This window comes from Callospermophilus lateralis, unplaced genomic scaffold (assembly GCF_048772815.1).
Source record: "Callospermophilus lateralis isolate mCalLat2 unplaced genomic scaffold, mCalLat2.hap1 Scaffold_84, whole genome shotgun sequence".
Taxonomy (NCBI): Eukaryota; Metazoa; Chordata; class Mammalia; order Rodentia; family Sciuridae; genus Callospermophilus; species Callospermophilus lateralis.
The window spans coordinates 1,412,686-1,433,352 of NW_027516477.1; the positions used below are offsets into that span (position 1 = coordinate 1,412,686).

The 20,667-nt window shown below is 32.4% G+C and overlaps 1 protein-coding gene across 1 annotated transcript in view; it reads left to right on the forward strand.

The window, feature by feature from the left end:
* Positions 1–20,667, forward strand: part of LOC143641067 (ankyrin repeat domain-containing protein 26-like) — a 106,537-nt gene that overhangs the window by 61,616 nt on the left and 24,254 nt on the right. The gene's annotated exons all lie outside the window — the stretch shown is intronic.

Genomic DNA, 20,667 nt, shown 5'->3' on the forward strand with positions numbered 1-20,667 from the left:
TCCATTTTCATCAGAGGTTTTGGTACTTTTCATTTTTCTCTGATAGCTTTGTTAATATTTATCAATTTTGTTCATTTAAAAAATTTTTGATTCATTTCTTTTTCAGTTTTTACATCTTGATTTTATCAATTTCATCCTTGATTATTATTATTTCCTTTATTTTGCTGATTTTTGTGTTTTTCTCTAGGTCCTTAAGATATAATATTAGATTATTGTACTCAGTAACTTTTTATTCTTTTAATGTATGGCTCAATGCTATAAAAATTTCTCTTAGAACTGCCTTCATAGTGTCCCAAGGGTTTTTATATATTGTATCACTATTCTCATTTACATTTAATTTTTTTATTTAAACTCTGATTTGTTCATCTATCTGTTCATTATTCAATAGTGAATTTAGTCTCCTAGTGTTAGTTTTTTAAAAAATTTTCATCTTGTTGATTTCTAGTTTTATTCCATTATGGTCTGACAGAGTTCAAGGCATTAGCGCTATTTTTGGTATTTGTGAAATGTTTCTTTATGTACTAAAATATGGTCTATTTTGGAAAATGTTCCCTGTGCACCTAAGAAGAAAATGTATTCAGTCATTGATGAGTAAAATATTCTGTGCATTTCTGTTAAGTCTAAATTATTTATTGTAATTTTAGTTCTATATTTAATTTTTGTTGGTATGGTCTTTCTAGTGATGAGAGACACATCTTAAAGTTCCCAATATTATTGTGTTGTGATCTGTTTGATTATTGATATTGAGAAGGAGCTCTTTGATTACTTAGATGCTTCATAGTTTGGAGCATATATGTTTACCACTATTATTTCTTTCTGTTGTATTACTCTACTAAGCAGTATGAAAATGGAATTTTTTATCTGTTCTGATGAACTTTTTCTCAAAGTCCATTATGTCAGATGTGAAAATAGATACACCTTGTTTATAACATCCATGTGAATGATATGTTTTCCCCATCCTTTCACAGTTAGTCTGTGTATATATTTTTCTAAGAGGTGAGTCTCTTGGAGACAGGCTATTGTTGGGTTCTTTTTTTTTTCAATTCAATCTGCCAGTGTATGTCTGTTGATGAGTTGAGTCCATTAACATTCAGTGTTATTATTGAGAGATGATTTATGTTTCCTGTTATTTTGGTTCATTTCTAGTTATCAAGTTGAAATAGATTCTACTTTGATTAACTATTCTGTTAGTTTTAGTTTCTGTATGTTTTTTATTTGTGTATTTGATTTTTTCTTATTAAAATATTTATTGGGTTTTATAATGCCAGCTTTCTAGTTGTGATTTTTTTTTAACTTTTGTTATAATAAACAAAATAGACAAATAAACAAAAACTTCCATAATAGGAAGTTTTTATCTCATATTAAAATCTGATATAATTTAGTATTCTATGCAGAATCTGTTTTCTTTCAGAGCTTAGTATATATTATTTCCAGACCTCCTAGCTTTTAGGGTCTTTGAAAAATCAGCTGAGATCTGGATCAGTTTGCCTCTGAATATGACCAATCATTTTTCACTATCAGGTTTTAAAATTCTATTATAAGTAAAATTCTATACTTATTCTGTGTGTTAGGCATTTTCATACTATTGTGGCTAGGAGTGTTGTAATTCTATATATTTGGAGTTGTATATACCTTCTGTGTTTGATTTTTCATTTCATTCTTAAGATTTTGGAAATTTTCAGTTATTTCATTGAAAAGATTTTTCATTTTTTGTTTTGAAATTCAATACCTTAATCTATCACAGTGAATCTTAAATTTGGCCTTTTCTTATTATCCCATATATATATTTTTAAATTCTGTTCATGGTTTGGTAACATCTTTTCTCCATGATGAACTTTATTTTCAAGATTATGCACTACTTCTTTATTACCTGAATATTTGTCCTATAAGTCATCTAGTGTATTGGTGATGCTTTGCATTGCATTTATAATTTGGTTTATTGATTTCTGAATTTTGAAAATTTCTGAATGATTTTTCTTTAGAACTTTTATTTCCTTATTGATATTTTACTTCTTGTGTCTTCTCTGTGATTTTACTTTTTACATTATCTTTTATCTCATAGATCAGTTGTAATATAAACTTTCAAAATTCCTTCTCTGATATTTTCTTCACTGTAGTTTTTGTGGAATCTGATTTTGAGTCATTCTGGTTTTTTTGTGATGCTTTGTTCCCTTTCTTGTTCATATTGTTTGTATGTCTATTCATGTATCAAAATGGATCTCTAGCAACAGAACTTCTATTCTGTGCATTTCTAGTGATCCTGTAGATATCTTCTGGCTCACAGGTTGGGGGGGGGGATCCAAATAATTGCAACCAGCTGTGCATAAAAATTATAGAACTAAATTGCATACTTAATTTTTATATTCACACAAAGTTAATTGGCACAATAAACAGAACTGTATCAATTTATATCAGTAACGACAGTAAGTAATCATGACATGTCTTTCATAAAATAAAAGAGTAGGTGTTTTCTATAGCTTCAATTGTATTAATTGTTGCTTTAGCATTAGTGGTGGTGTGTGGAGTTTTATAAACCAAGAGTTCTGGGAGAAATTAAAAATAGAGTTCATTATGAAGAAAAAAGCAATGGTGATAGAAAAGGATTAGCAGTTTCAGGATGTGAGTAGGGCAGAAGCAAAGTGATATACGATGTATTGTTTATGAGGAAGAAGGAAAAACAAGTAAAAGAAATAGAGAGTAAAGTGAGAATAACGGAATTTGACTGTTTGTAAGAGAAAAGAAATAGAAACAAAAAGAAATAAAAGGTTTGAAACAGAACACAAACTCAATCCAAAACAGGCTAATTGAAAACTTTAACCCTTAACAACAGAGTAAGGAAAAATAAATATGTTTCAGGATAGTACAAATGAGAAAGCATGAACAAATATGTACAAGTGTATGAATGTCCTTCATGTATCCATCAGTACACATACTAAAACTAAAAAGTTAAAAAAAAAACAACAGGATTGTTACTGAAAGTATGTGCTTGCTGTCTCTTCCAAAGTGTCTTTCCATCTCTCAGTTTCCATTCTCCATGGTATGGTATGGGGAGCTGTGAAAGGTGTTGTCAGCTCCATGCCCAGGGTATAGGTCATGCTAGGTTCTACAATATGTTCTCAGGGGAGGCAGTGAGTTCCTGTCTTTGCCCCATGTGTTTTATTTCATGGGTAGTTACTGGGCATAAATAAATCAATGCACACCTAGGACTTTACTCTACTTTTCTCCCCAGGGCTACATTCATGGGACAGGGAAGCCAGGCTTTACCAGTACTGTATTTTCAGGGTACTGTTCTTTCTTACCTCCTTATGTCTGCCCTCAAGCACCAAGGTCCATCACTTCTGCTCATTGAGATTTTGAAGCAACTGCCACTGGTCTTGGGCACAGCTATGTCAAGGGAAGAGAGGAGGACAGGCTCTCTTTGGCCTATCTGACTAATATTACCCCCAGGAGAAATACTGTCCATGCCAGAAATTCTCCTGATTTGCTAGACTCAGTTTATGTCTTGTGGATGGTGTCTGTCAGATTTATATATCGGACTGAGCCCCAACACATGGATCTAAATTCTCAGTCTGAGTTGGTGCAGATGTTTAAATATGTCTCCAGCTTCAACTCTCTGTACATTCCAGGCAGACCGGTGATGACTTTCATGCCACAGTTTAATGAGTAGAATAGCTTGACCTTCTGGTCCCACATTCTGCATTCCAAGACTGTCTGCAGCACTTTTCATATATATATATATGTATGTATGTATATATATATATAAAATTAGTTTTAGGTAGACACAGTATCTTTATTTTATTTTACATGGATTGAAACCAGTGCCTCATGCATGCTAGGCAAATACTCTACCACTGAGCCACAACCCTAGCCCCTTGTCTACATCACTTTTCAGTCTTTTTTTTTGTCTTAATGTACTGATTTCCCCTACTCACATCAAGATCCTAAGCTCCAGCTCTGTTTCTCATCTTTTTCTGATATACCCCAAATTCCCCAGTTTTCAAGGTCTCTCTGTTCAATATTGAGTATTGAGTATCAGTGGCATGCTTTTATCTCCCACCTCACAGAGAAGCAGTTTTCTCACTCTCTGAGTCCCATATGGTGGATCTGTGAGGAAATCCACTTCCTGCTAATTCACCATCATGTCTCTCCTTGTTTGACACTTACATATTTATGCTACTTTATTTGACAACAATAATGTTTTTTTTTCATTTTTGCAACTTTTATTAAGGATTATGATTATGGGACCAATGATTTACTTTGAAGTATCAAACTTTTATAATTCCTGTTGTTTCTTCCTTGCATTTGATAAGTACAAAGTAGGAGTCATAGGTGTTGTTAATGCATTCATTACTTACCTGTCAGAAATACAATTAATATTAATTCTAAAAATTTCTCTGAGTCTTTGTCTGGAGGAACATTTTACAACAAAACGTCAGAGTCGTAAAATTTTATATTTTATATTTCTGTTTTTGATTAATTGTATATTTTACTGTTTTATTTAATAGTGAAAGAAAGTCCTAAAGATGACTCATTAAGAAGGTATGAATTTATAGATTTTAAATAAAAAATGTCTATTAACTAAGTGGAGAGTGAAGGTAGAAAGATTTGTTGAGTATTCTAGTGTGGGACAGACACCACATTCAGTTAACACTTGTTTCCTGAAGTTGTTTTATAAGCACTTTGAAAGTATCTGTACTATTGTAATCTGTTAATTACTAATAAAGAGCTGTCATTCATAGAGGTTGACTATTTGTTTCATATTTGTGTAATTAATAAGTTTCAGGCCTGTGTTTAGGCTGTAGTATTACCTAGATGACAACTACATTGTGTTGTTTCATTGTACAGGTTAATACCAAGTGGGACCTATACAGGAAAAATCAATTTTATAATTTATTTCAATTTCTCTGACAAATGTATTCTAAATAACATATATATTCACATTTTAACTTTCAAATTGCGTATCATCAATTTAGAAAGTCAAAGGCAGTTGTGTGTTAATTCTGATTTATATTTTACCTGATAAGCCAGGTTATAGTCCAAGATTTTGTCCTGATATTGACAATTCAAACTAGTAATCAGGTTTTTTTTTTAATATATCAAAAGCTTTTGTGGAAAATCTCACAGAGCTATGCCTCATGTTTTCTAATAAACAAAAATATCAGGCAAGTGCTGTAGAGAAATTAGTTTACTGGAAGTTAAGAATAACACTTTTTAGACAATGTTGTATTACTTATATTAATCCTTAGAGGACATTCTTATTTCTCTACTTCCTGATTTTCCAGTTAGTTTCTCTTCAATTACTACCCCTAACAATTTTATGAAGACTTTTACTTTTATACTTTTTTTTCTTTTTTATGACTATAACCTTTTATTTAATTTCTATTTGTATTTTCTGTTTTGTTCTCTTTGTGTTTCTGTTTTGTCAATTGAATATTTTTTTTTCTTTTGACAGATCAAAAGTTTAGAAATTTCAGAATTTTAAGGAATTTTAGAAACCTTCTAGTCTTTCAGCATGTGTTCTACATGCCAGCCAAATGATAGTTTTGAGGATGTACCTTAAACTTAAATATATTAAAGGGAGTTTTCTGGGTACAAACAATGACAACAATGAGATTTAAACTCCAGTTTCTTAATTCTGAGCTCAGTACATTTTCTGCTTATCATTTTTAAGGTGATTTTTTTAAAATAATAGATTGAAGATTGACTATAAGAACCCAACTAAAGAGGACAAGACTAGAAGTTTTAAGTGAACATAGTGGTGGAGAATCAAAATTTAACTAGTGAAGGAAAGGGCTATATTAGTATTCACCAAGAGTAACAACACTGTGTTGGGTAGGAATAAGCATTTTTAAAAAGAGACCAAAATCTTAGGGTTTATAATTAGTTTGATGAGCACAAAACAGGAATGAAGGACACAGTATATTAAAAGCTCTCTATAATGGCATATTAACACAAAATTTAGAGGAAGTCTTAATAGCTTGTATTTTGCCTGTTTTCATCTCTGTGATACAAGAATGGATTAGAGACTAGTGAAACAGACTGTGGAAATTGTTAGAATACATGGATCTGTGGCACAAAACAGGTTTTCATTCACCTTTTCTTTCTTTCCAAATTGCTGATGTCCTTAAAATGTACATGTAGTGCTGGGCAAAGGAGTGATTGACAGGGAAAGTTATTAAAAAGCTTCAGTTCAGTATTTGGAAAGGTATTCAGACAGGCCAATGATTGAGACTCCAGTTAGTTTAACCTGTGTCAGGAATCTGAATATTCAAGGGATGTAGATTTCAAGTTTAGAGACTGCCACTGAGTTTTGCAGATGAGTGACTGGGAAATGGATTCCCAGAGGAAGGAGGATATTTACATAATAGCTAGGGAAACAGAGGTACAAATACCAAGATTCTGCTTTTCTGGAAGTCTTTCCCCCTGAGTGTCTGAGTTCCTGGAAAGGTCTTAAAGGGCTTGCTAGTTTATGAGGACCTGAATAAAGTGAGAACTATACAGGAAAAATCAATTTTATAATTTATTTCAATGTTTCTGACAAAGGTATTCTAAATAACATATATATTCACTTTTTAACTTTCAATAATTTTTAAAGTTCTAGAGAACTCTGTGCATGATTTGTGGGTAGAGGGAATAAATAGTGTATTATTATTGGTGATTTCCATCCTGTAAAACAACATTGCTTAGTATTTGACTCCTGGATATCCATGAGAGAGAACTGTGCCTCTTGTTATCTTGTCTTGTGTTACCAGAGGTTTGTTTCAGTTCAGGTGAAAAAAAAAAATATCAGCCATTACTTGGGTTTTAAATTCAGCCTTCAAGACAGGCAATTTGCAAGAACAAATTATTATCTGTTTCTGCTCATGTATTGACTATTGCTCTGAATTGGAACTAAGAGTGCCTTAATATCTATATTGAATATTTTATAGATTCACAGCAGTAGAGTCACAAAGAGGTGAATACAAGCTATTTTTATAATTGGAGGTTATATTTTAATTATATCAATCAGGAAATACCATTTAATAAGTTATACCTTAAATTAAACAGAGTTTATTTTAAAAAGAAAACTATTCACCATTTTTGTTACACATTTTTGCTTTAAAGATCTATCAAAAAATCACACTCAGATGATTCCTTGTTTGCAATGGTTGGGGGCAGCTATGAAGCTCATATTAAGGTAAAGTGATCTTTTGTAAAAAACCTCATGTTCTTGCTCTGAATTTTGTGTTTTAAGATGTTACTGCTGAAAATTAAGCTATATTTTTTCTTATATTTTATATGAATATTTGCTAAGAATCCATTTCAAAGAATTATGTTGATTTTTTTTTAAAAAAATGCTTTTTTGTATCACTATTCTCTCAAGTACTTGAGGATCATGGGGGCTGGAAGTAACAATGGGCTGTGAAATACATAGTGAAAGACAAATTGCATTAGAAACAGCTTTCTAACTGTACAGGAAATATATTTATTGAAGGATTTTTGTATCAGTTTTCATTTAAAAACTGTGGTTTTTAAATCATTCTTAAATGACTTACAATACTCAAGCCTAAATTAATTTTTATAGAATTTGGAATTTCCCTGGTGCCTTTAGTTTGGAATAAGTATACATCAGAATGCTTATTCTGTTGTATCCTATAGTAGTGGAGAATAATAATTATTTTGTCATCTTTGGTTCTTATTATCCCTTAATTTTTTTTCTTCCTAGAACATCCCAGAAAAAGGAGGAGAATTTATTGAAGCTTCCAGACAATCCATGAAGGATGGTAAGCAATGTGAAGACTGCCTGAAATTGTGCTGCTTATTGACTTTAAATTACAGAATTTTTATATACTCTTTATTTTGAAGTAAAGTCAGAAGTAAAATATGACACTGGGAACCAAAAGAGTGGAAATTTACCTGACAAGAGTAAACCTTCGAGTTGAAAGAAGGAAATACTTGAAACCACACTTGAGCAGGCAATCAGAATAAAGAATGATTGTCCTTCAATTCCATCACCTGAATCAAAGGTAATGTGTTAAAAAAAATCTTTCCATTTTTTTAACATATCATCTTCCAGGAAGAAAAACATGCTAGAAAGAAATATGGCTACAAGGTTATAGTAGAAAACAAGGAGAGCAACAGGTGAGGTATATGTACAGAATTAACATTGCCAGAAAGTGGTGGGTTAAACAGTTCTTCAGTGTGCCCTTATAGAAGGAAAGAAATAGAAAAGAAGGAAAAAGAACAGCTTTATGAATATGAAGTTGAGAAAAGTGGATGCATACAAAGAATTCATTTATGAAGGGAAAGTCAAGTGTCCAGATTGAATAAGAGAGTCAAGATGGCTGATACTTAAAATAAGAAATATTGAAATTAAAAAGAGCAGCAATTCAATATTAGGCCAAACATAGGAATGTTAATAGAATAATGTGTTATATTTGTCTATTATTTACTCTTGACATCCTTGAATGACTAGGAGGCAGGGTTTGGGATTACAATCACAATCATTTGTTATTATAATGAATAGAAAAATAAACAAATGTGGCATATTTTAGATGCTTAAGAAATCATTCTTTTCTTTGCTTCTGTTCCTATTAAAGCTTCAAGTAATTTATATTTAGTAACAATTAATATAGACTTAATATGTTGATGGTCAGTGCTTGTTGGATTATATCAAAATGGACTCTATTGTCACATATAACTAAAAAGAAATCAATAAAATAAATATATATGCATATATAAATAGTACTGCTATTAAAAAATACAAATCCAAACAAATGAGTAATAGTGGTAGTGAACATGATAACTGAAAAATAAATGAACTTGTAAAAATTTAAAAAAGATGATCAGGTTTTAAAAATTGATACACATTAATTATACAGAATTTTCACAGTGGCATATTTTTACATACATATAGATCAAATATACTCCCCTAATGCTATCTTTAACATTCCTTCCTCCATAAACCCAATTTTATGTATGCTAATGGATAAAATTTATTATTCATCTATTTTTATGTGGAACATTTCCACCTCTAGTTTTCCATGTGAGAGAAATATGTGATACTTGTTTCCTGAGACTGGCTTATATTATTTAACATTATGCTTCCCTGTTTTATACATTTTCCTAAAATTAGTTTTGTTGTTCTCTATGCATAGAAATCTTCTTTGTGTATATATACCACATTTTCTTTATCCATTCTTTTATTAACTAGCATCTAGCCTGATTCTATAACTTGCCTATTATTAATAGTGTCATGGCAAAGATGGGCATATGTATATCTCTAAAATAAGCTGACTTTAATATTTTCTGGTAAGTACTGAGTAGTATATTTGAAAAATAAAGTAGTTCTGTGTTTAGTTTTTGAGTAGCCTTCATATGAATTTCCATAGGGATATAGTAATTTATGTTCCTGCCATTCACATATAGGAGATTTTTCTCCTCATCTTCCCAGTATTATTTGCCTTCTTGATGATTGCTTTTTTGAATAGTGGAAATGGGAGCTTGATATTGTTTTGATTTGCATATTCCCGATTGATAAAGGTATTATGGGTTTTTTTTTTTTCCCTGAAGTGTTGGCCATTTGTATCTCTTATTTTGAGAGCTAGTTGTGCATTTGCTCTTTAATGAAAAGGTTTTTGTTTTTCTGGTGTTAAGATATTTGCATTAATATTTTTAGGATATTAATCCTCTGTCAGAAGAGAGTTGGCAAAGCTTTTCTCCATTTCTGGAGGCTACCACTTCTTACTGTTTTGTATTTCACTTACTATGCAGGAATTTTTCAGTTTGATGCACCCTCTCTTATCCATTGTTGCTCTTATTTTCTGAGCTGTAGGGGGCTCTATTCAGGAAGTTATTGCCTACATACTGAAGTGTTTTCATTATATTTTCTTCTAGCATTTGTAAACCTTCTAGTCTGGTACATATGTCTTTAGTTCTTTCTGAATAAACTCTTGTATAGTGTTAAAAAATAGGCATCTAGGTTTCTTCTTTTACATACGGTTATCTAGTTTTTCCAACACTATTTCTAAACTGTCACATTTTCTCCAAAATATGTTTTTGGTGTCTTTGCCTGGTATCACATGACTGTACCTGTGTGGGTTTGCTGTCTGACTTCTCTTCTATCCATTGGTCTATGGGTCTTTCTTTACACCAGGACGATGGTTTTTATTACTATGGCTCTGCTTTATATTTTGAAATTGGGCATTGTAGTTTATCCATTGTTTATCTTATGATCAGTATCACTTTGTCTAAGTATATTTTTGTTTGTTTGTTTTTCTTCCATACAAATTTAGAAGTAGTTATTTTCCCCCCATTTCTGCGAACAATACCATTTGAATTTGAATGGGAATACATGGAATCTATAACTCATTTATGGTACTATGCCCATTTTCACAATATTAATTCTGCTTATCTATGAACATAGCAGATTTTTTACTTCCTAATTTTTCTTATTTTCCTTTTCATCAATGTGTAATATTACTTGAAGGGGTCATTCACTTTCTTGTTTAGGGTTTTTCCTACCTATTTTTAAAGTTATTTGAATGAACTATTACTCTTGCTTTATTCTCTCTAGGTTTCCTATGGTATATAGACAGTTTATTTTTATATGTTTATTTTGTATCCTGTTACTCTGATGAATTCATTCATCAAAGTAGAATTTTCATAATATATTATTTATGGTTTCTAAGAATAGGACTACATCATTTGCATATAGAAATAATTTAACATTTTAACTTTACTATTTGAATCCTTTTTCTTTCTTTTTTTCTAAATTTTAAGTACTGTAATTAGTGAGATTGGTGGCAATGAACATTCTTGTGTGTTTCTTGATTCTAGAGAAAATGTTCTTCTTCATTTTACTATTGGCTTTGGATTTGATATACTTGGTCTTTTTTATCTTTTAATAAAATTCTTCTATTTCTAATCTCTCAGGGCTTTGTCATGTGACTAGAGTCTCAAACCAGGAGCATGGTACGAAGGAGCCACATCACCAGCACCTTTTATTGTTCACTTTGATAACAGATCTCACTAAGTTTCCCAGGCTGGCTTTGAAATTACAGTGTTCCTCAAACAACCTGATGCTTTTCTGAGAGTATACACCTATACCACGATGCCTGATATGTATGTTATTTTGTAATGTGTTGTTGAATGTGGTTTGCAAAAATTTTATGAGAATTTTTATACTATGTTTCTCAAGTCTATTGATATCTAGTTTTTTCCTTGTTCTGTCCAATATTCACTTTTCCAGTCAGGGTAATACTTTGCAGAATTGCTTTGGAAGCATCTTTCCTTTGCTCTTAAATGTAATGGGGGATTAATATCAGTTCTTCTTTAAATATCTGATAAAATTTAGCCGTGTATTCACCTCTGAACTTCTGGTCCATAAGGCTTTTTATTATTGCTTCAACCTTCTTGCTTATTATTGAGCTATGTTTTTCTCTATCTATTTGATTCAACATTTTATGACATATTTCATTAATATCACTTAGATTTATTTATCTTTCAATTTTATTCTTTAAAATAGTCTAAATTTTTTGCATTCATTGAAATATAAATTTTCTAATAGTCTCTAGAGAACTTCTGGATTTCAGTGATATCTGTTTTAATATTTCACTTTTTGTTTCTAGCTTTATTCATCTGTATCTTCCAAGGCCAAATTACCATTTAAACAATGAACTAGGTGCTGGGGATGTGGCTCAAGTGGTAGCGCACTCGCCTGGCATGCGTGCGGCCCGGGTTCGATTCTCAGCACCACATACAAACAAAGATGTTGTGTCCGCCGAAAACTAAAAAATAAATATTAAAATTTTCTCTCTCTCTCTCTCTCCTCTCTCTCTCTTAAAAAAAAAAAAACAACGAACTATTTGTTTCATTATTACTGTGTGTTTTAAAAAAATTATCTATTTTATAATTTTGGCTCTGACTTTAATTAATTCTTTTCTTGTATTGGTTTTAGAACTTATTTACTGAAGTTTTTCTTAGAACTTGGGATGCATCATGAGGTTTTTAAATTGAAATATCTTAGATTTTTAAATGGAGGTAGCCCTTAGTATAAACTGCCCTCATACAACTGCTTTTGGTGGATTAGTGGAGGGATATCAGAAGGGATAGAAAATGTACTGGGCAGTGAGATTTGTCTAAATATGTTATATGCATTTCTGTATACATTATAATGAACCCCACTATCTCATATACACACACACACACACACACACACACACACACACACATATATAATGTCTCAATAAAAGAAAAAAAACAAACAACAAAAAAGATCTGCTTTTACTTTAACCCATAAATGTATAGATGTTGTGTTTTTATTCTCATGTGATTCTCAGGTTTATTTAAAACTTCCCTCCCGTAATTTTATTAGTGACCCAACTGTATTATTCATTGTTCAAGTGTCCATGCAATTTCTATAGTTTTACTCACTGTTTGCTTCTTTTTATTAATTAGATCATCATTTCACATATAATATTGAGGTTCATTTTTAAATAATCATACAAGCATGGTATACAATTTTCCAATTCTACTCCACTGTTCTTTCTTGTATTTACTTGTAGTTGTTTTAATTAGTGCATCATTGATATAAAGGTCAAATTCAGTGTGATATATTCTTAAGTGTACAAAGGAAAATTTTTTCAGGTTCATTTCACCACACTTCCTCTAGCAGTCCCTCCATACCTCCTAATCTCCTCCTCGACTCCACTGACCTCTCTTCTGTTTTTAGGGAACCCCCCATTTTCCCTTTATTTTTATCTACCTTCTTAATAGAAGGGAAAATATTCAGCCTTTGACTTTTTGAGTCTGAGCAGGATATTTACTTTCTCTTAGTGGGACATTTTCCAGTTCCATTCATTTACTAACCAATGCCATTATTTCTTTCAATTGATGACTTACTGAGTAGAGCTTCATTTTATATATATATATATATATATATATATATATATATATATATATATATATACACACATACACACACACACACACACACACACACACACACATATATATATACACACACACACACACATATGCCACATTTTTTTTTATACATTAGTCTGTTGATTGGCAACTAGGCTTCATTTGATAGCCTTTCTATTTTGAATTGTGCTGCCATAAACTCTGATGTGGCTACATCCCTAAAATATGCTGATTTTAAATCTTTTGTATCTATACCAAGCAATGGAAGAGTTGGGTGTACCTTTCTTCTACATCCTCAGCAACATTTACTATTATTTGTGGTTTTCATAATTGCCATTTTGAAGAGAATGAGATAAAATCTCAATGTAGTTTTTATTTGTATTTCCAAACTGCTGGATATGTTGAACTTTTTAAAATATATTTATTGTTCAATTGTAATTTTTTTAGAAAGATACCTTTAGTGTTTTTCAATTTATTCTGTGAGTTATTAATTGTTTGTGATAAGTTTTTTGAGTTCTTTATATATTTTGAATATTAACCCACATTTGTGGATTAGGTGGCAAAGATCTCCTTTTCTGCAGCCTCTGTCTTCATGCTCTTATTTGTTTCCTTTAGTATTCAGAAGTTTTTAATCTTTTGCCATCTTACTTATTGATTCTTGGTTTTATGTCTTATGCTTTAGGAGTTTTATTAGGACAATTGATGATTGTGATAATATGTTGAAAAGTTCAGCTTAAAATTTTATCTAGTAGCTGTAGAGTATCTTGGGTAATTCCTAAATCTTTGATCCACTCTTGAGTTGATTTCCTCTTCATGAGTTTGGGTATTTTTTCCCAGACCCACTTGTTAAAAAGGCTGCATGTGTTGTTTTCTAATAGCAATCCATTGTGATATGATAAGGGATAAATGGAATTATTTTGTTTTTGTATTTACTAAGACATGCATTGTATTCTAATATATGATCTATTATAAAGAAAGTTTTTTTTATTGCTAACAAATTATGAGTTCTGTTCTTGTCAGATGAAATAGTGCGTAGACAAATATTATATTGTCATGATAAGAAAGTAAAAGTGATATATAGGAAAGTTATTGAAAGTTTCCTATATTGAACATATAGGAAAGTTTGTCCACCTAACCAGTCACTGGTGATTAGTATTAATGTCACCCACACTTCTGTTTTTATTGGGTCCTTCTGTCCCTTTAGGATGAATAGTGATTATTTTATAAAATTGGTTGCACTACCACTCACGTGTAAATATTTACAGCCATTTTTCTTGTTGTTGGATTTTTCCCTTTAGCTGTAGGTTGTGACCTTCTTTGCTAACTTTGAGTAATTGTTGTTGAAAGTCACCTTTATCAAATTTGCAAATAGCTACTACTTTTTTTTGGCTTCCATTTACATGGAATATCTCTCTATTCTTTCAGTTTTATTCTGTGAACATTGTTGCATGTCAGGCTGTGTTTCTTGTAGACAACATACATTTGGGTCTTGTTTGTTAATTGAGTATTTTAATCTATGTCTTTTGAGTTGATAATTAACTCGATATGAATCCAATGTTAATGAAGTGTGTTTCTTTATAATATAGGGTTCACTCTTTGTTCCTATTTGCTTATCCACTCTTCTAGTTACATTTATTCTTTTATATTCTCCCATGATTTATTTTAATCTTCTTCTTGTGTATATAGAATTCCATAGTGAATCTTCTACACTGGCAGGTTAGTTGTCATAGTTTATTTTAGTTTATTCTTGTCCTGAAAGGTGTTTATTTCTGAAGAATAACTTTGATGTAGATAACAATGTAGGCTGGCAGTACTGAAGTAAGACAGATAAGACTGGACACCAGAAGAATTAGCAAAATGCAGGTTTATTGTCTGCAGCTTGTCCACAGGGGGCTTTCACCTGAAACAAATTCTCTCTATGAATGCTGAGTCTAGACATTTGTTGAGCTTTATACCCAGTGGTGTGGAAATGGGAGCCTGGAAGTATCCATTTTGCAGGGGTCTACATGAAAGTTGTTTTTTTTTTTCTGTGAGTTCTCAGAAGTTACCTATTGTCTCATTTCTTAGAACTGTCAGGGATTTTACAGATTATACCACAAAAGCAGAGTACATTCATTTGGTCCAGGGATAAATTCAGTTTTTTCAAGACAGAGCAGATCAACAGAAAATAGGGTATATAACAACATTTGAGTCATTTTGTAGAGATCTTAGCTAATACATTGTAAACAAGAACAATTGTGGTGAGGGTCTCTGGGGAAGCTTAATGAAGATGGTTTTGTGGAGGAGGGGGTGCCACTGTAATATTTCTATTTTAATGCTTGAAATATATTATTACATGTCCTGCTGGCCCTTAGAGTTATCCAGATGCATTGCCATTTACCAATAACTTGGTGCTTCTCTCTTGAATTTATAAAAATCTTTCTTTGTTCTGAATTTTGGCATTTTAACCAAAATATAATGTAGACAGTTTCTTTTTGGCCTTGTCTATTTGGCCTTCTAAATGCTTTCTGATGTTCTTGTTTCCACAATTAAATATTTTTTTTTCTGGTACAAGTTCATTGAATATGTTTCTATGCCATTAGTCTGTCTATACATTCCTTCCTTCAAGACCTTAAACTCAATTGGTCTTTTAAAGGTGCTCTAGAATACTTGGATATTTTTTTTTTCCTCAGACAAAATACATGATATTTATTTATTTATTTTTATTATTACATTTTATTAGATACATATGACATTACAATGATCTTGGTAATTCAAACGTTTGAATCAATTGGGGTATAATTTCTCATTTTTCTGATGGTAGAGATTGCAGAATCACACTGGTCATAGAGTCACCTATATACATACAGCAATCATAATGTCTATTCTATTCTGCTGCCTTTCGTATCCCACCTTTCCTTTCCCTCCCCTCCCATCATTTCTCTCTATCCAATCGAATGTTACACACTTTTTTTCTCTTTTTAAAGTCTCTCATTTTTATTACATTAGGAAAGTTCTACATCATCCACCTTGTCTTCAAGACTTAACATTCTTCCATCTACCTGTTGTAGAATATTTTCAGCACTTCTTATTTTGACTTTTATTTGATTTAATAAACTTATTATTTCCAAATTTTCTGACCTTTTTTCCCCACAAACTCTTATTTCATTGTGAGGATATTCTTTCAAAACTTGGATTTCCTTCATTAATTCTTGTTTTAGTCCTTTAATTTCTGAAATTGTTTTCATAATAAATTGTTTGAATTCTTTGCTGTCCTACACATCAATGTATGTGTAGTAAGTTATTAGGGATTTAAACACTTTGGGCAATGTGTTAGTGCCTTGCACTCTCATTTTCTTGTTTTAATATACAGAGGTTTGTGCAGATATTCAAATAGATTTCTATTCTCTTATATGTGGGCCATTTTCTTCAGCAGATTTCCCTTCAGATATTCCCCAAACTGAGTCTATGTTCTATTTTCAAAGCCCCAACTCATTGACAAACGTGCTGGGACCACTAATCCAAAGTAATTTAAGAAGAAAGAATAGCCACCAGTAATATCTAAAAGTTAGAAGCTAAGCACATGTTGACTTAAGACCAAAGCAAAAACTTTTAAAAATGATCTCTACAACTCAGGTAACCAATGAAGAAGTGGTAAGAATAAACAATATCCAACATTCAGTTGTGAGTGATTCTAAAATTAATACTAAAATACACAGGAAAAAAGAAGAAGAAAAAATGAAAAAAGAAAATTAATGCAAATACAAATGAAAAATAAGAAAACAAGTACAAAGAAAATTTAACAAAAGATCATGTATGTTAGAAAGTGAAAAACAAATGATAAAAAAATGTCATTTAAAGATTCAGTAACAAGAAAAGTATGATTTCCTCATCTGATGTAATTCAAATATAGACAGTTTCTTCCCCAACTTCTACTTTTAAGATTAACCATTCTGGGGGTGTTTCTGGGGAGCAACTATAGTTCTACTTGTTTCTTCTCAATTCTAGCCTCAACAAGTCAGTACTAGTTGTGGAGTCTTGAATGTTGAAAAGTTTTCTTTGTGCCTACCAGGAAGTTCTGTAGAATCATTTTTATATGAAGAGGTAAATCAATCACAGTATTGGTTTTTTATGTACCTGAGTATAGGGCTCTGGTTAGAGTAGGAGCTATGAACAAAACTCTAAGACATGGAGCCTGTGGGTCAGTCTGTGCTGAAAATCCCAATTCCACACTTCTTTCAGTGAGCTCAAGGTCATGCAAGACTTCAAGTCTCTGTGGTTGGTTTCACTTCCTCTAAGCATGGTAGAGATGAACTAAATAAAGGTCTGTGCTTGGTTCGGGGAGATGCAGGAAACAAGCTTTTCAAAGCATTCCAAAAATGTTATGCCCCACAAAATCACATGCAACTCATCTTCTTTTCTTTTACTAATCTCAAAACACCAGTTTTGAAAGGGAGATGTCCCCACTGCCCTCCATTCTATAATGCAGCCAACCAGCACACCATACTTCCTGCTGATCAGAGTTTTCAACATATCTCTGTTAATCTGGACCAAAAGGGTGGGTATCCACAATTCCAGTAAATAGAGGCAGTCCCTCGGTCTTGGAGATAAAACATACAGGAGACCCTGATATCTCAAAGACAGAGTTCCAGCAATGGGACCTTTCTAAAGAGGGAACCCCCTTGGTGAATCACCAAGGAAATGACTATAATTGCTTCAGTTGAAGAAGTGGGGGTTCTTCCTTCACATGCCTCTAAGCACAGTGAGATAGCCAGACTCTGGAGATCGGCTCTCCTCTCTGTCGATGGTAGCAGCAAGTTGTTGTTGTTGTTGTTGTTGTTGTTTTTTTAACCAGAACCAATTCTGACTGTCTTCTTTTACATAATTCCTACAGGCACATTTAATTGAAACTCACCTCAGTTTCTATCCCTTGGATGACCATGTAACCATGACTACAGCTTTCCAGAGCTCCTTAGAGATCTGTGTCTCAGTTTCTTTTGTTGATAGAGCCTGACTTGTGTTGTTGATGACTCTTGACCTGCCAAATTCATGTCCTTGTTGGGTCCTGGAAATATAAGAACATAAAGGCCAGGGTTTCTGATCAACCATCAAGAAAGTCTAGAAAAAGGACCCCCCCAGTAAAGAAGTTTCTTCAGTAAGCACTCTGAATCTGCTGAGAAGAATCTGCAGTGCACCTGTCCTCCATTGACATCTCAGGCAGAATCCAACTTGATTAAACTCATTACTGGAAGTTAAAATACAATTTTTTTTAAGATTATAGAGGGTGTGAGCCTACCAGAGAAGAGCTTCCACCTAGCCAGTTTTTCCCTGAAAACTGCTGCAGTTAAATTATTTTATTAACTATTTTATTACTCTAAAAAACATATTTTTTGGTCTAATCTGTTCATTGGCTCTTTGTAATTGCACTCCACTGCATGCCCTTACTCAGGTTTGCCAAACATACACTAGTTGATTTGACTCAAATTCAGGGTGCATTCAGTAACCACTGTACGCATCTACATATATGTTTTTTACCATAGTATAATATTTTGTAATTTTTTCTTGTGTGGAAACTGTATTGGAAAAGAAAGAAAACTTTTTTTAAAACCAGATTATCGTTTTATTAAACTAGTTTTCCTATCAGTAAAAGTTTCACCAAAAGAAATTTAGATTTCTGTAAGCCCTTGCTTCCCAGAATAAAACAGTGGGAACAAGACTTCTTTTCTACTTGATGTGACATAATTCAGTCTCAACATTAAAAGCTTATAATTAGAATGTTTTAAATGTTTAATGATGTGTAGCAAATGTGTATATACATATATATATATATATGTGTGTGTAAACAACTTAAACTTTATACATGTTATATAATATATATGTTATATATGGGTAGAAGGTCCTCTTATTTTTAGTAGTAATTTATGAGTAGTGGTCGGTGTAATGAAGTTACTTCCTGATGGAAATATGCACATCAGTTAGTGTACTATTGGTAGTTCTCTCTCTCTCTCTCTCTCTCTCTCTCTCTCTCTCCCTCTCTCTCCCTCCCCCCTCTCTTCTTTTAGCTGTCAATGGACTTTTGTTTTATTCATTTATATGCAGTGCTGAGACTTGAACCCAGTTCCTCACACATGCATGGAAGCACTCTGCCACTGATCCACAACCCTAGCCCTCGTGTTGATAGTTCTCTATTGTCCTTCTATCCTGGTTTTATAGAGTTAGTAGACAAATCAATATAATATTTGGCTGATTTGCAGAGTATATATACCACTGTGATATAAAGTATTTCAATTTTTAATGTGTACTTCTCTAGTTTTTAAATCTAATTTATTTCAAATATGGAAAATTAGGTGTCTCCTTAGAATACTGATTAGGCAATCTTCATATAATTCATTGGTGATATAATTTTACCAGATGACTCTCTCTCAGATTCTTCCTCAGAATAGTGTTTGTCATTCATTTGGTGATGCCCATCAAAGAGAAAAAGATGGTATAAATGGACATACAGAAGGTAAGAACCACTCATTATAAAATCATTGGATATAATGCATGTTTAAAACATGAGCACTAGTGTGATTTAATAGTGGAAGAAATGAAAATAATAAATAGTATGGGAGTTGAAATAGTGTATCTTATCAAGTTGCAACCACAGGGTAAGTTGGAGTTGTCCTAGAGGAGCTGAGTTATTAGGTCCATTTCCAGACCTGCTTAAATTAGAGGAAAGTTGGGACATAAGAAAAGGGGAGAGAAGAATTCAGAAATGAAGAATGAGAAAAGACTATAGACAACAACAACCAAAAAGAAAAAGAAAAAGAAAAAATAAGCAGATGCACATTGATGATGGCCTGATTTAAAACATTCCTTGGAAAGATTATGACTTCTAATACATCTACAAATTAGAGTACAAATTGGGAGAATTTTAAAAATGAGAAATGCAAATATTACATGGTAAACCCAAAGAACTTAAACAGTTGGTGTGTTTTATTCTACATGTCATTTGAAACCTTGTGTAACAGTACAGAGCTCTTATTCCAGACATCCAGCTTTGTCCTTTATTACTTAATGAAACTTCATTCTACACTGGTCCCAGGAAATGATATATCCTCTATTTTTCATGGAAAATTTTTTCCATTCTGGCCTGCTTCCTTCTATTTGTCACTCCTGCCATCTTCTTATTCATTTCTGCTCATGCATATGCTCTCCATACTCATCTTATCTTCAGCATTAGGAGTCATCTAGCTAAAATGCAAATGTGATTATGAACCTCTTTAGAAGATAAAAGGCCAGCTTTTAAAATTACCCAGAAATCTTTCATGAGTTAAGTCTAACACTTTATCCTTTTTCTTAATTTTGCTGTCATCTGGATGGCTCCTCACCAATCCCTATATTTTTAGACAAATACTGACCCATTTAATGCTTCAGTCTGTGTGGAGCTACAGCTTTTTAAGCTTTCCCCATTTTCTACCTCTGACTGGTAACCTCATTCCTTTAGTCTCTGCTGAATTCTAGCTCTAGGAAAGCCACTATTCCTGGCACTTTTTTACTCTATTCTCATAGGGAACATATTAATTCTTGGTTCAAATAAACTGTTGATGCTAAGGTGATGTAAAAGAGGTCTTTTCAAGTTCAGGAGCCAAAGGACTAGACAGGAGAAGGAGTAATTTACAAGTCAACTGGTTGATATCCAGTTGAACAGTGGCTGAAATGCTGAGATACCTCAAGGGGGTAAAAACAGTTTATGACAAGGAGATTGGTTATCATGCAGGACTGAGCAGACTAAGTCTT